Here is a 12,689-nt window from a genome sequence, read left to right on the forward strand (position 1 = left end):
AAGAAGCATTGGCTCTCGTATTTGGTGTTACAAAGTTTCATGATTTCTTGTATGGTCGTCACTTTACCATCATCACAGACCACAAACCTTTGACATCGCATTCATGCGACCAAGCCTGTACCTCCACGTACAGCGCAGAAATTAATTCGCTGGTCTATTTTCCTCTCGCAGTACCACTACGATATCTTGTATCGGTCCACTGCTAAGCACGGAAACGCCGATGCGTTGTCCCGTTTGCCTGTTGCTGAGGATAGAGCATTCGATTCTTCCGAACTTGCTTGCACGTTCATTGATTCGGAAACTGATGACGTGGTCGAATCGTTTCCGATTGATTTTCGAAGTGTAGCTACAGCCATAGCTGCCGACCCTGTCCTTGCTCCCGTTCTGCATTTTGTTGCTACGCAATGGTCCTTGTCGAAGTCACGGATCAGGGAATCGTTGGTTCGCCGATTTTTTGCTCACCAGGAGAGACTTTTTGTACGACGTGGTGTTGTGCTGTTGCGTTCTGATAATGATCAGCCCAGGGTCGTGGTCCCACGTTCGTTACAGTCCTCTGTCTTACAGCTTCTCCACCAAGGACATTGGGGTATAGTGAGAACGAAACAACTTGCTCGTCAGCACTGTACTTGGTTCGGAATCGATGCCGTGATTACGAATATGTGCTCTTCTTGCAGGGTGTGTGCCGAACAACAATCAACACCACCACGGAAATTCTTTGCATGGCCAAAAGCCACTTCCCCTTGGCAACGCTTACACATCGATTTTGCTGGTCCATTCTGGAATGCTCGATGGTTGGCTGTGGTAGATTCATTCAGTAATTTTCCTTTTGTTGTCCGGATGTCTTCCACGACGTCATCTGCCATCATCCTAGCGTTATCTGCTATCTTTTGCATTGAAGGTCTTCCACAGACTATTGTTTCCGACAATGGCCCACAATTCATGTCCGCAGAATTTCAGTCATTCTGCAAGGCAAATGGTATTCAACCTCTGACGTCCGCGCCGTTTTCGCCACAGTCAAACGGTGCCGCTGAACGATTGGTCAGGACTTTCAAGTCACAGATGTTGAAGTTGAAAGAGTCGAATTCTCGGGAGGACGCGTTACTGGTCTTTTTGTCCTCGTATTGCTCTCAGCCCCGAGATGGTAGCTCGCCGGCTGAGTTGCTCCACGGTCGCCCTCATCGAACCTTGATGTCTTTGCTACATCCGCCGCATCAGGTTCCTGTGCAGCGGCAGACACCTGCTTTTGCCCCAGGCGACGTTGTCTACTACCGCCACTATCGAGGTTCACGGTGTTGGCTCGATGGGCGCATTCTTCGCTGCTTCGGCCGCGCTATGTATCTGGTTTTGGGGGGCTCTGGTGAGGTGCGTCGGCATCTCAATCAGCTGCGCCTCTGTCGTCACATGGGATCTGCCGGTCGTCGTCTGCTTTCAGCGACGGTGCCGTCCGGTCAGCGCCCTGGGGACCCATCTACTGGCTCGCCTCAGCCCCAGGTGTTACCGACGCTGCCTTCCATTTTGCCCCATGGCGACGCGCCGCCGCCGCCGAAGCCGCCGCTGCCTGTTCTCCCACCGACGACGCCCGCAGTGGACGCGACGCTGCAAACGCCGGGCGCCTCCCTGGGTCACGTGCCGCCGATCGCTTCCCGTGACCAGTTGTCCTCCGACATGGAACTCTTGCCCGCTCCGGACCGTATGTCGTCTTCGCCCATCGGGTGCCCCGGCCCGATGGAGGTCGACCCTTTGGCTCGTCCTGTCTCTCTGCGGGTGCATACACCGCATGTTGGCGTTCACCCTGGAGCAGGTTTTCAGGCGTTTCCCAGCTCCCTGCGGTCCGAATGGCAGGGTGCGGGTGGCACAGCCTCGCCTGTTGTTAGGCTCCCCACCTCGTCGCATACGTCAACATGGAGTCCTCCCCACGGTGGGCGGAAGCCTTATGCCACAACCGTTCGCCGATTTGCGGGGGAGGAATGTGGTGTCACCGCCAGACACCACACTTGCTGGGTGGTAGCCTATAAATCGGCCGCGGTCCATTAGTATACGTCGGACCCGCGTGTCGCCACTATCAGTGATTGCAGAGCGAGCACCGCCACACGGCAGGTCTAGAGAGACTTCCTAGCACTCGGCCCAGTTGTACAACCGACATTGCTAGCGATGGTTCACTGACAAAATACGCTCTCATTTGCCGAGACGATAGTTAGTATAGCCTTCAGCTACGTCATTTGCTACGACCTAGCAAGGCGCCATTACCAGTAACTATTGATATTGAATCATGTACCGTCAAGACGGACGCTCATCATTAATGGATTAAAGTTAAGTATTCCACCAGCTACGTCCGTTTTTCTAAATTCTAATTTCCTTGACCTGTTCCAGACCTCACTCCAGCCTGCGTGAGCTAAAACACGTGCCTTTCGGCTTCCTCTAGTAACACGGTGTTGGCTCTCCTGCCAACCACAACAGAAGTAATAAGTGCTATCGACAGGGGATGACAAATTGATTCCATAGTTTTAGATTTCTAGAAGGCTTTCGACACCGTTCCTCACAAGCGTCTTCTAACCAAACTGCGTGCCTATGGAATATCGCCTCAGATGTGCGACTGGATTCGTGATTTCCTGGCAGAAAGGTCGCAGTTCGTAGTAATAGACGGAAAGTCATCGAGTAAGACAGAAGTAATATCCGGCGTTCCCCAAGGAAGTGTTATAGGCCCTCTATTGTCCCTGATCTATATTAACGACATAGGAGACAATCTGTGTAGCCGTCTTAGATTTTTTGTAGATGATGCTGTCATTTACCGTCTTGTAAAGTCATGAGATGATCAAAACGACTTCCAAAATGATTTAGATAAGATATCTGTATGGTGCGAAAAGTGGCAATTGACCCCGAATAAAGAAAAGTGTGAAGTTATTGACATGAGTACTACAAGAAATCAGCTAAATTTCGATTACGCGATATGTCACACAAATCTGAAGGCTGTAAATTCAGCTAAATACTTAAGGATTACAATTACAAATAACCTAAATTGGAACGATCTCGTAGATAATATTGTGGCTAGAGCAAACCAAAGACTGCGATTCATTGGCAGAACACTTAGAAGGTGCAGCAGGTCTACTAAAGAGACTGCTTACACCACGCTTGTCCACCCTATTGTGGAGTATTGCTGTGCGGTGTGGGATCCGCATCAGGTGGGGGCTGACGGATGACATCGAAAAAGTACAAAGAAGGGCAGCTCTTTTTGCATTATCGCGAAATAGGGGAGACAGTGTTACAGACATGATACGTGAATTAGAGTGGCAATCATTAAAACAAAGGCGTTTTTCGTTGCTACGGGATCTTCGCATGAAATTTCAATCACCAGTTTTCTCTTCCGATTGCGAAAAAATTCTGTTGCTATCCACCAACATAGGGAAAAATGATCATCATGATAAAATAAGAGAAATCAGGGCTCGCATAGAAAAATTTAAGTGCTTGTTTTTCCCGCGTGCCGTTCGAGAATGGAACGGTAGGGAGACAGCTTGAAGGTGGTTCATTGAAGCCTCTGCCAGGCACTTTATTGTGAATAACAAACCACGTAGATGTAGATGTAGATATGGATTGTATATTACGAGTCTTTCCCTGTTGCTTTTCCCTACTTTCCTCAGAACTTCGAACAACAAGCGCTTTAGTGAATGTCATCCCCGTTTTCAAGAAGGTCCGTTGAACGGACACACAAAACTGTAGGCCTACATCGTTGACATCAGTACTCTATAGAATTCTGAAACCAGTTTTGAGGTCGCGTATTGTAACATTAAGACAGCAGCCGGGTGATGCGGTGTTCGTTGACTTCCGGAAAGTAGTCGATTCAGTTCCACTCTACCACCTAATGAACAAAAAAAGAGCGCACGGAATATCACACCATCTGCGTGATTGGACTGAAGAGTTTCTAGCAAACAGAACACAGCGTATTATTCTCGAGGGAGAGAAATTATCAAATGTAAAACTAACTTCGCGTATACAAAGAGGTACTGTTAGAGAAGCATTACTTTTAAAAATATGTATGTATATGACGTAGTGAGTAACGTCGTAAGTTCATTGCAGTTTTCCTCAATTAATTTTGTTGTAAACAGAGCAGTTGCAGAGCTAGTAAATTGTGATGAAATATGGTCCCGACTCGTGCTGTACTGTAGGGATTGGTAGTTGACTTTCAACATAAAATGCATGAACAGGCAGAACGAGTCATTATTGCCTGATTTCTCGATTGTGCGACCATCACTGGAAGCGCTCACAATCACAGTATATCTAGCGTGTGCGTACGTTCGTATAACACCCCACTGGGGTATACCCGAAGCCACTTTTACCAAGAACCACGTGCAGTGCTTTGTTTCCTCTAAACTCTTCTTCAGTCCAATCAGATCTCTGATTTAAAGTGGAACGAACACAAAACTAATCGCAGCTAAGGCAGATGCCAGACAGATTCACCAGCAGAATAATCAGGAAGTGGAATTAACCCCAAAGGTGCTGGTTTAAAAAACTCTCTTCGATTAATACATATTTCACGTCAGCCTGGCACCCGTGCCAGACTGGCTTGATAGAGGGACTAGAGAAGATCCAAAGAAGGGCAGCGCTTTTCGCTAAAGGTTCATTTAGAGAGCGCGAAAGGTCACGGAGATGCTCTCCCAACTCCATTGGAAGACGCTGCATGAAAGGTGTTTTGTAGCAGGGTGTGTTTGACTTGTTTATTGTTAAAGTTTAGAGAGAGCGCACGTTTTTTTAGAACAGTGAACCAACATATTGCTTCCTCCTACGCGAAGCTCCTGAAAATTCGAACCCACACGCAGTTTTACCAGCAATCGTTCTTCCAGCTAACCATTCGGGTTTGAAACGGAAAAGGATGGAAATGACAGAGGTACACAAAAAACCCTCCGCCACGCACCATTGGTGGTTTGAGGAGTATACAGGCAGAATTAGGTATAGATATACTACTCTGCACGAGTTCGTAGGTGTTGTCAGTGACAGTATATTCTTCTGCGTGACTGGCCTGCGCTATAATCCTCTTCTGTTCCTTCAGCAAGCCAGTGCCGTGTTTCGTTCTAAAAGGAAGTTCTCCTATGCTTTGTTTCTTTTGTTTTTTGGAGAAGGTGTCTTTTGAGTAAAATGTTGGTAGGATGTCGTTATTGATCTGATATAAAAGCCGACAGCACAAGGTGGGGGAATGCTGTAGAACACGTCAGAAGCAGTATATTGTTGCCATTGTATTTTTGAGATGGCTTCGAAACACACTAATAGGAAAGCATATTTGTGGTCTCTTACCTGAGGGTACGTACGCGTTACCATTAAAAATGGATATTCAAAATAATTTCTGTTTCCTTATCAAATCAAATGAAAGTTCAAACAGGAGCAATCGATAATTGTGCACATCGACGTTACCAGATGGAAGCGAGAGTGATACCTGGTATTCTTTCATATTAGCAGAAAACCTTTAATTAATCATCTTTCGTGACCATGAAGGCTTGGGGAAGTTAGGGAATCTGTTTTTCAGTAATCTACTGAATCTCTGAGGTGAAATTCTACTTTAAAATTTACACAAAGGAAATTCGCAGTTGTTATAAGGTAGAAGGAATGTGTCATTAGAGCTTTACACAATTTTCACTTTCCTGCTTTGGCAATGAAACGCACTCTGCTGCTATAAAATTTACTATAGTATCTGTAAGTAGTATAGATATTGAGATGCACGCATGTTTTGTTGTTTCGGCATAAAAGGCGGGTCCCCTCAGTAGATAGTCAAATCCAAATGTCTAGTGGAAAAATTTATACCTATCTTGATTGTTTTCGTTCAGCATTGGTAGTCCACGGCTTTACATGTCTAAGGTAATTTGAAAAGGTTGAATAACAAACAAAAACCTTGCGTAATGCTTATTTATTATCATTCCCCATAAAACCAAAACATATTGCTCTACTTCGATGTGACTTCATCTGTGTTGCCACCATTCTATTTTTTGAAATCGAGTCACCTGAAACTGTTGCGCCTGTCATTCTGCTAGTGGTTTTCTCGACTCACCGAAAATTTCCCAGAGCAGCCCAAATCTCCCTACTTTCATCTGAGGCCGCTATTTTTATTATGTTGGCTCGTGACGTCGTTCTTATCGCGTCATCCAAACCCTACGTCAGAACTACGAAGTGTTTTGTAATTAGATGATCATTTGTACAATTTACAATGACAATGAAGGCCAATTTTCAGTATGATTCAGTAGAACAACATAGAATTCTTGGATCCTTATATACTGCTAAATTTGTTTCCATACACATCATGATTGTAATGCATTGATTGAAGTGGGGTGACAAGGTGACAGGAAACTACAAAGACACAAAAATGAGAAGGGCGTCAAAAGTGTCAAAATGTAAGTTAAACAAAATATGATCCATAGATGTAGCGACAGATCGAATATTAATGATAGATCGCAAATATGGACTTATATTTGTCTAGGACACAGTGTTAGGTAAGTTCTAGATGCATTTCTATCGATGTTTCCAATAATTTTGGACGTTTGTACGTATATGAATTTTTTGACTTCGTCGCAACCAGTTTTCGATTTGTAGTCGAATAACACAATACGAACTTGTATGAATGTAGACTTTCCTGGCGTACAGTGTTGCTGAAAAGCTGTTGTGTCTCCAGCCAAGAGACAGTAATGAGACGCTGAGACGTTTCAACGACTGCCACACTCATCATCTTCTTATGAAGGCAGAAGATGATCATTGACCGTTGTCGAAACGTTGCAGCACCTCAGTACTACCGCCTGGAAGTTAAATGTCAGCTGCCCCAAAAATTCACCTTAGACCGCGTATTGAGTATACAGTTCCCTGTTTATTTATTCCAATAACCATCTCACGGCAGGGTACCATACACTGCTGTGACTCTTTATTTATACAATCTCGATAATAGGTTAACTACTGTTTGTTTCAGAAGGCAAATACAACACAAATTGTAGTAGAGCGCCCCATTCATGACTGGCATTCAAATTCTTGTCCGATCACCCAGATACAGGTTTTCCGTCGTTCCCAATCTTCCCATCCTTGTCCTGTTCGGAACTGCCCTCCGTCTGTAAGGTAGTCATCACGTCCTTCCTTTGTTTGTAGCAGCGCGTTCAAATGGCTCTGAGCACTATGGGACTTTACATCTGAGGTCATCAGTCCCCTTAGCAGCGCGTAGCTATGGACAACGTAACAGGCTATTTATGTTATACTGGGAGCATAGCCCATTGAAAAAGGCCAAAGTGTAGAAATAAGGAAAAAGCAGTCCCTATTTGGACGTTTCTCAAAGATGAGGGTTCTAATTTATCGGCTTACGATGGCAAGCGCCTGCACTACATTCTCTGCAGTTGTTCAGTGGCGTGCTTTGTTCAAACCACAAGAACCTACCAAGCATTTACAACTAAATACGTAGTGTGTTAATAGTGCATACGCAGATATTGTGATCAATGGTCCCTTAATAAATATCCACTTCAGAGTGTCCGTGGTTTTTTTCCTGAATGTAACAGTCGTCTGGCAAACTTGTAACATAATTTACTACCTGATGTTTTCCACACGGTTGTAGCTGCACCACTGAGTGAACTAGGCCTGTCAGTATAGACTAACCGTTTTACGTCTGCGCGTCCTCACTTCAACACATGACCTGTTGCCCAGAGGAAAACAAGCATTGATGGGTTGCTCTTGCCACATGTACTTGCAGATTCTCACCAAACTAAAAACATACTACTCCTGACAGCTACAATTATTAGCCTGTAAATGAGGTAAATACTGATATAATGTTGTCCTATCTAGAGTGCTCAGTGACCAATGAAGATATCTGCACTTATACTCCTAACCCCTGTGTATATGCAGAACACCATTGCCAGGAACTGTACATAAACAGTGGACTTCATTACGTACACCCTCACTAGGGGGCCAATTTGTTAAGTTGGTGACATTTGTTACGTTATATACAAAAAAATTACATATATATTTTATATATTTTTACTTTTAATTTAACAGCATGAATTTTTCTTTTGTTAGTGCATGATACTTACTCTAAGGGATATTGTCTTTCCTTATCACTTTTATTTATGTGCATAAGTAAATACGAAACGGGTTCTTGAAGGGCCGCTGTTATTCTTGAACCAACTTAAGATTTTGAACGCGATGACTAAAATATAGTTGCCGTTAGCTGAATTTAATGTAATTTTGTTAATTTCTATTTATTGATTGCAAAGCAAGGCTCGAGAGAATTTCGATTGTTGCCGCGGAGCGGCCAAGATAAAACTTACTGAACTCATGGAATCTATATAATTTAAAAGAATGAGCTTTAACGAAAATTAATTATCTGCTGCCATTTAGAAAGGTTCTTACAACGAAATCTCTCGCATTCACAGTTACTCATACCACTAAAAAAAAAAAAAAAAATAATAATACTTCGGCGCGTAATGGCCGACCAGAGGCTCAGAGGCTGCATCAGAAGATGAGTTTCCCGCAGCGCAAATTACTGAACAAATGCTTATTAAAAGTAATTAGACATTGTGAGCATTTGAGGTGACAACTATTACAAGGAAATTCATTTTGGGATAACAATAATTAGTTTATTTCAGCATAATAAAGAATAACTTACATAAAATATGTGTAGCCGCTCAATGGCTACCTTCTGTCTCGCGGAAAAAAACAGTGTGTATACCATAAAATCCGCCTTTCCTCCTCGGCCGTACAATCGCGTCTTTTTCGATCCTTTTTTATTTTCGTAGACATTAAATAAAGATGCTACTCTTAAATTATCGCTGCATATCAGTTGTTTCAAGAACATTAACTGTATGTTTTATACTAATTATATTCATAAAATACGTAAATACGGTTTACAACCGATAAAAATGTCAATATTTATGTGACGTACCCTCACAAAACGATGGAAGTCATCCTTAGTGGAAGTGTCACGTGATTGATCATACGACAGATTACCCGAGAAGTGATGATTTAGCGGGCCTTCCAAGCTACTGGCAGAGTGTTCAGGGAGAGGCAATTGACGTTCGCTTCGCACTTCTCCTGCTCTGCAGGGGCAGAAGTTTCTGTTTCATGACTGTGTGAGATCAGCCACAGTGCTTGATGAAACATTAGAGTGGTCAAATGGCGTTATAATCTTGTCTCATAACATCTGCTAGTCTAGAAGTTGTAGTCTATGATGTAGTTCATCAGATGTGGCGCCGTTGCATCGGGAATACCTCTTCAACACAGTGCAAAGTCGTTGTAACATTCGCAGTGTTTCAAGCTTCACACTATAGATGGTCTTGTTTGGCCGGTGGGTTACGCACCCAGATGCAGACCATTTCCGAAGATGGCGATTAGCCGTGGGATACATTTGAAACACGCCGAAACGGGGAGGGTGGCAACTGAAACAGATGAGCGGAAACATACGGTGGTTATTGTCCACCAAGCTACTGTCAGCTCAACAGTAATCGCCCCGACCCGGCAGAACAACAGAAAATTTCTCCAGCTGCAAGAGTCCTTTAAATACAAAATGTCTACGTTCAATTGTCGCAGGAAAGGAGGCGAACAATGATACAGAAATGAACGAAGGCGAAACTGAAGAAATGCGCAAATTGCTTGACAAGGGTACAGTCGCAGAAACTGGTTTATTGATCCTCAGATTCTAAATCGTATGCGCGAAGGAACTACCGCTTCTAACATTAGTGAACAATAAATCACTGGATGAATGAAGCGTGTCACGACACTGGTAAACGACTCTGCTCGTTCAGTCTGTGAACAGTGCTTTAAGATCGTCGCGCAGAGCTATAGACCTGTCTTGATGACAATAGGTTCTTGCAGAACTACGAAACATAGGTAGTGCAACTTCGATTTTTCAGGTGACTGAAGAATTAAGTACTTAATTAATGTAGTTTTGTATACGAGGTGCGGCTAGAAAAAAACCGGACTGATGCTGGAAAAAACATTTATTTACAATTATTTACAATTTCATGTTATCTCCTTCAATGTACTCTCCTCCTCGGTCTCTACACCGCTCCATACGAATTTTCCACTGTTCATAGCAATGCTGCAGATCATTTTCGGTAAGTCCATACATTACTTCCGTCGCTTTTTCTTTTACTGCTTCAACAGTCTCAAATCTAGTTCCTTTCAAAGCTGACTTGACTTTAGGGAAAAGAAAAAAGTCACAGGGGGCCAAATCAGGTGAGTAGGGTGGATGATCTAAGATGGGAATGTTGTGTTTTGCCAAAAACGTCTTCACTGACAACGCACTGTGAGCTGGGGCATTGTCTTGGTGAAGGATCCATGACTTTTTTTCTCCACAAATCGTTCCGTTTTCTCCGTACTCGCTCACGTAGGGTAGTCAGGACGCTAATGTAGTAATGCTGATTCACTGTTTGTCCCTCTGGTACCCAATCAATGTGCACAATCCCTTTGATGTAAAAAAAAAAAACAATCATCATTGCCTTGAATTTCGATTTTGACATTCGTGCTTTTTTTTGTCGTGGAGAACCAGGAGTTTTCCAATGCATCGATTGGCGTTTAGTTTCGGGATCGTAAGTAAAAAACCACGATTCATCGCAAGTAATAACATTTTGTAAGAAGGTGGGATCACTTTCAATGTTTTCCAGGATGCCAGAACAAATCATTCTTCGGCGTTCCTTCTGTTCAATTGTGAGACACTTTGGAACCATTTTTTGAACACACTTTGTTCATGTTGAAACTTTCATGAAGAATCTGCCTAACACTTTCCTTCTCAACTCCTGTTAACTCAGACACTGCTCTGATTGTTAAACGGCGATCTTGTCGAACAAGTTTACCGATTTTTTCAATGTTTGCATCAGTTTTTGCTGACAATGGTCTGCCAGAGCGAGTGTCATCACTGGTGTCTTCGCGGCCATCTTTAAATCGTTTAAACCACTCAAACACTTGTGTTCGCGATAAACAATCATCGCCGTACACTTGTTGTAACATTACAAACGTTTCACTTGCAGATTTTCCTAGTTTGAAACAAAATTTGATGTTAACACGCTGTTCTTTCTGTACACTCAACATTTTCCGACGCACAGACAAAACGTCAACTACTTAAAACAGACGCCACGGGCAGACTGAGTGCAGGAGGCAGATGAAACTCGAGCAGTAGGCGGAGCGAGAGTCACGTGACAGGCCACGCGACTTTCAGCCTTATTGCATTCGTTTTATTGTTTCACCAGTACTAGTCCGGTTTTTTTCTAGCCACACCTCGTATATGATTACTTTACGAGACAATCACAGATGCTACTAAGAGGACGCCGTACAGCCTTGCGCATAAAATTCCAGTAACCATAGTTACAAATGAAGTTCATAAGCGTTTTCTTCCTCCAATACACATGTAGACAAAAATAAGTGAATCACGCAAATAATAATAAGGAATGAAAAGAAACTTCATGGGATGAGAGGGAATGTGATATTATTTTAGTGATTACAATATCGAACCAAATTGGCTAAGAACTTGGCAGTAAGAGCCCACTTATGAAGATGACGTTGCACACCCTTTGGCCAGGATGCAGACAGTTCATAGAGACACGTGCCAGTTGAAAAAGGCACCACTATGCTGTCACATGACATGTGCTCTGTTATACAGTTATTAAATTTAATAGTTTTCAGCGGTGTTTCGTGCTATTTGTGGAGAAATAACGATTTAATAAATTTTTGGAAGCGTTCGCTCGCTGTGTTTTTTAGAGTTTTCTGTGCGTTGAAGTCGTTTAGTAAATTTCTTGCGTCAGTTTTCAGCTGACGTTCCTTCTTGTTTCTACTGAAATATATAATTAAAATTTTCATTCAGTGTATTAACTTCGTTGAGTGTTCCAGGGGCCACTTGCATTTTTGATTTAGCTAATAATTTTGTGAACTTTTGTTGGTATTGGTATTAGGTGTAGTGTTGCTGTGGTCTTCAGTCCTGAGACTGGTTTAACGCAGCTCTCCATGCTACTCTATCCTGTGCAAGCTGCTTCATCTCCCAGTACCTACTGCAACCTACATCCTTCTGAATCAGCTTAGTGTATTCAACTCTTGGTCTCCCTCTACGATTTTTACCCTCCACGCTGCCCTCCAGTACTAAATTGGTGATCCCTTGATGCCTCAGAACATGTCCTACCAACCGATCCCTTCTTCTGGTCAAGTTGTGCCACATACTTCTCTTCTCCCCAATCCTATTCAATACTTCCTCATTAGTTATGTGATCTACCCATCTAATCTTCAGCATTCTTCTGTAGCACCACATTTCGAAAGCTTCTATTCTCTTTTTGTCCAAACTATTTATCGTCCATGTTTCACTTCCATACATGGCTACACTCCTTACAAATACTTTCAGAAACGACTTCCTGACACTTAAATCTATACTCCATGTTAACAAATTTTTCTTCTTCAGAAATGCTTTCCCTGCCATTGCCAGTCTACATTTTATATCCTCTCTACTTCGACCATCATCAGTTACTTTGCTCCCCAAATAGCAAAACTCCTTAACTACTTTAAGTGTCTCATTTCCTAATCTAAGTCCCTCAGCATCACCCGACTTAATTTGACTACATTCCATTATCCTCGTTTTGCTTTTCTTGAAGTTCATCTTGTATCCTCCTTTCAAGACACTGTCCATCCCGTTCAACTGCTCTTCCAAGTCCTTTGCTGTCTCTGACAGAATCACAATGTCATCGGCGAATCTCAAAGTTTTT

The sequence above is a fragment of the Schistocerca nitens genome, chromosome 6 (assembly GCF_023898315.1).
Source record: "Schistocerca nitens isolate TAMUIC-IGC-003100 chromosome 6, iqSchNite1.1, whole genome shotgun sequence".
Lineage (NCBI taxonomy): Eukaryota > Metazoa > Arthropoda > Insecta > Orthoptera > Acrididae > Schistocerca > Schistocerca nitens.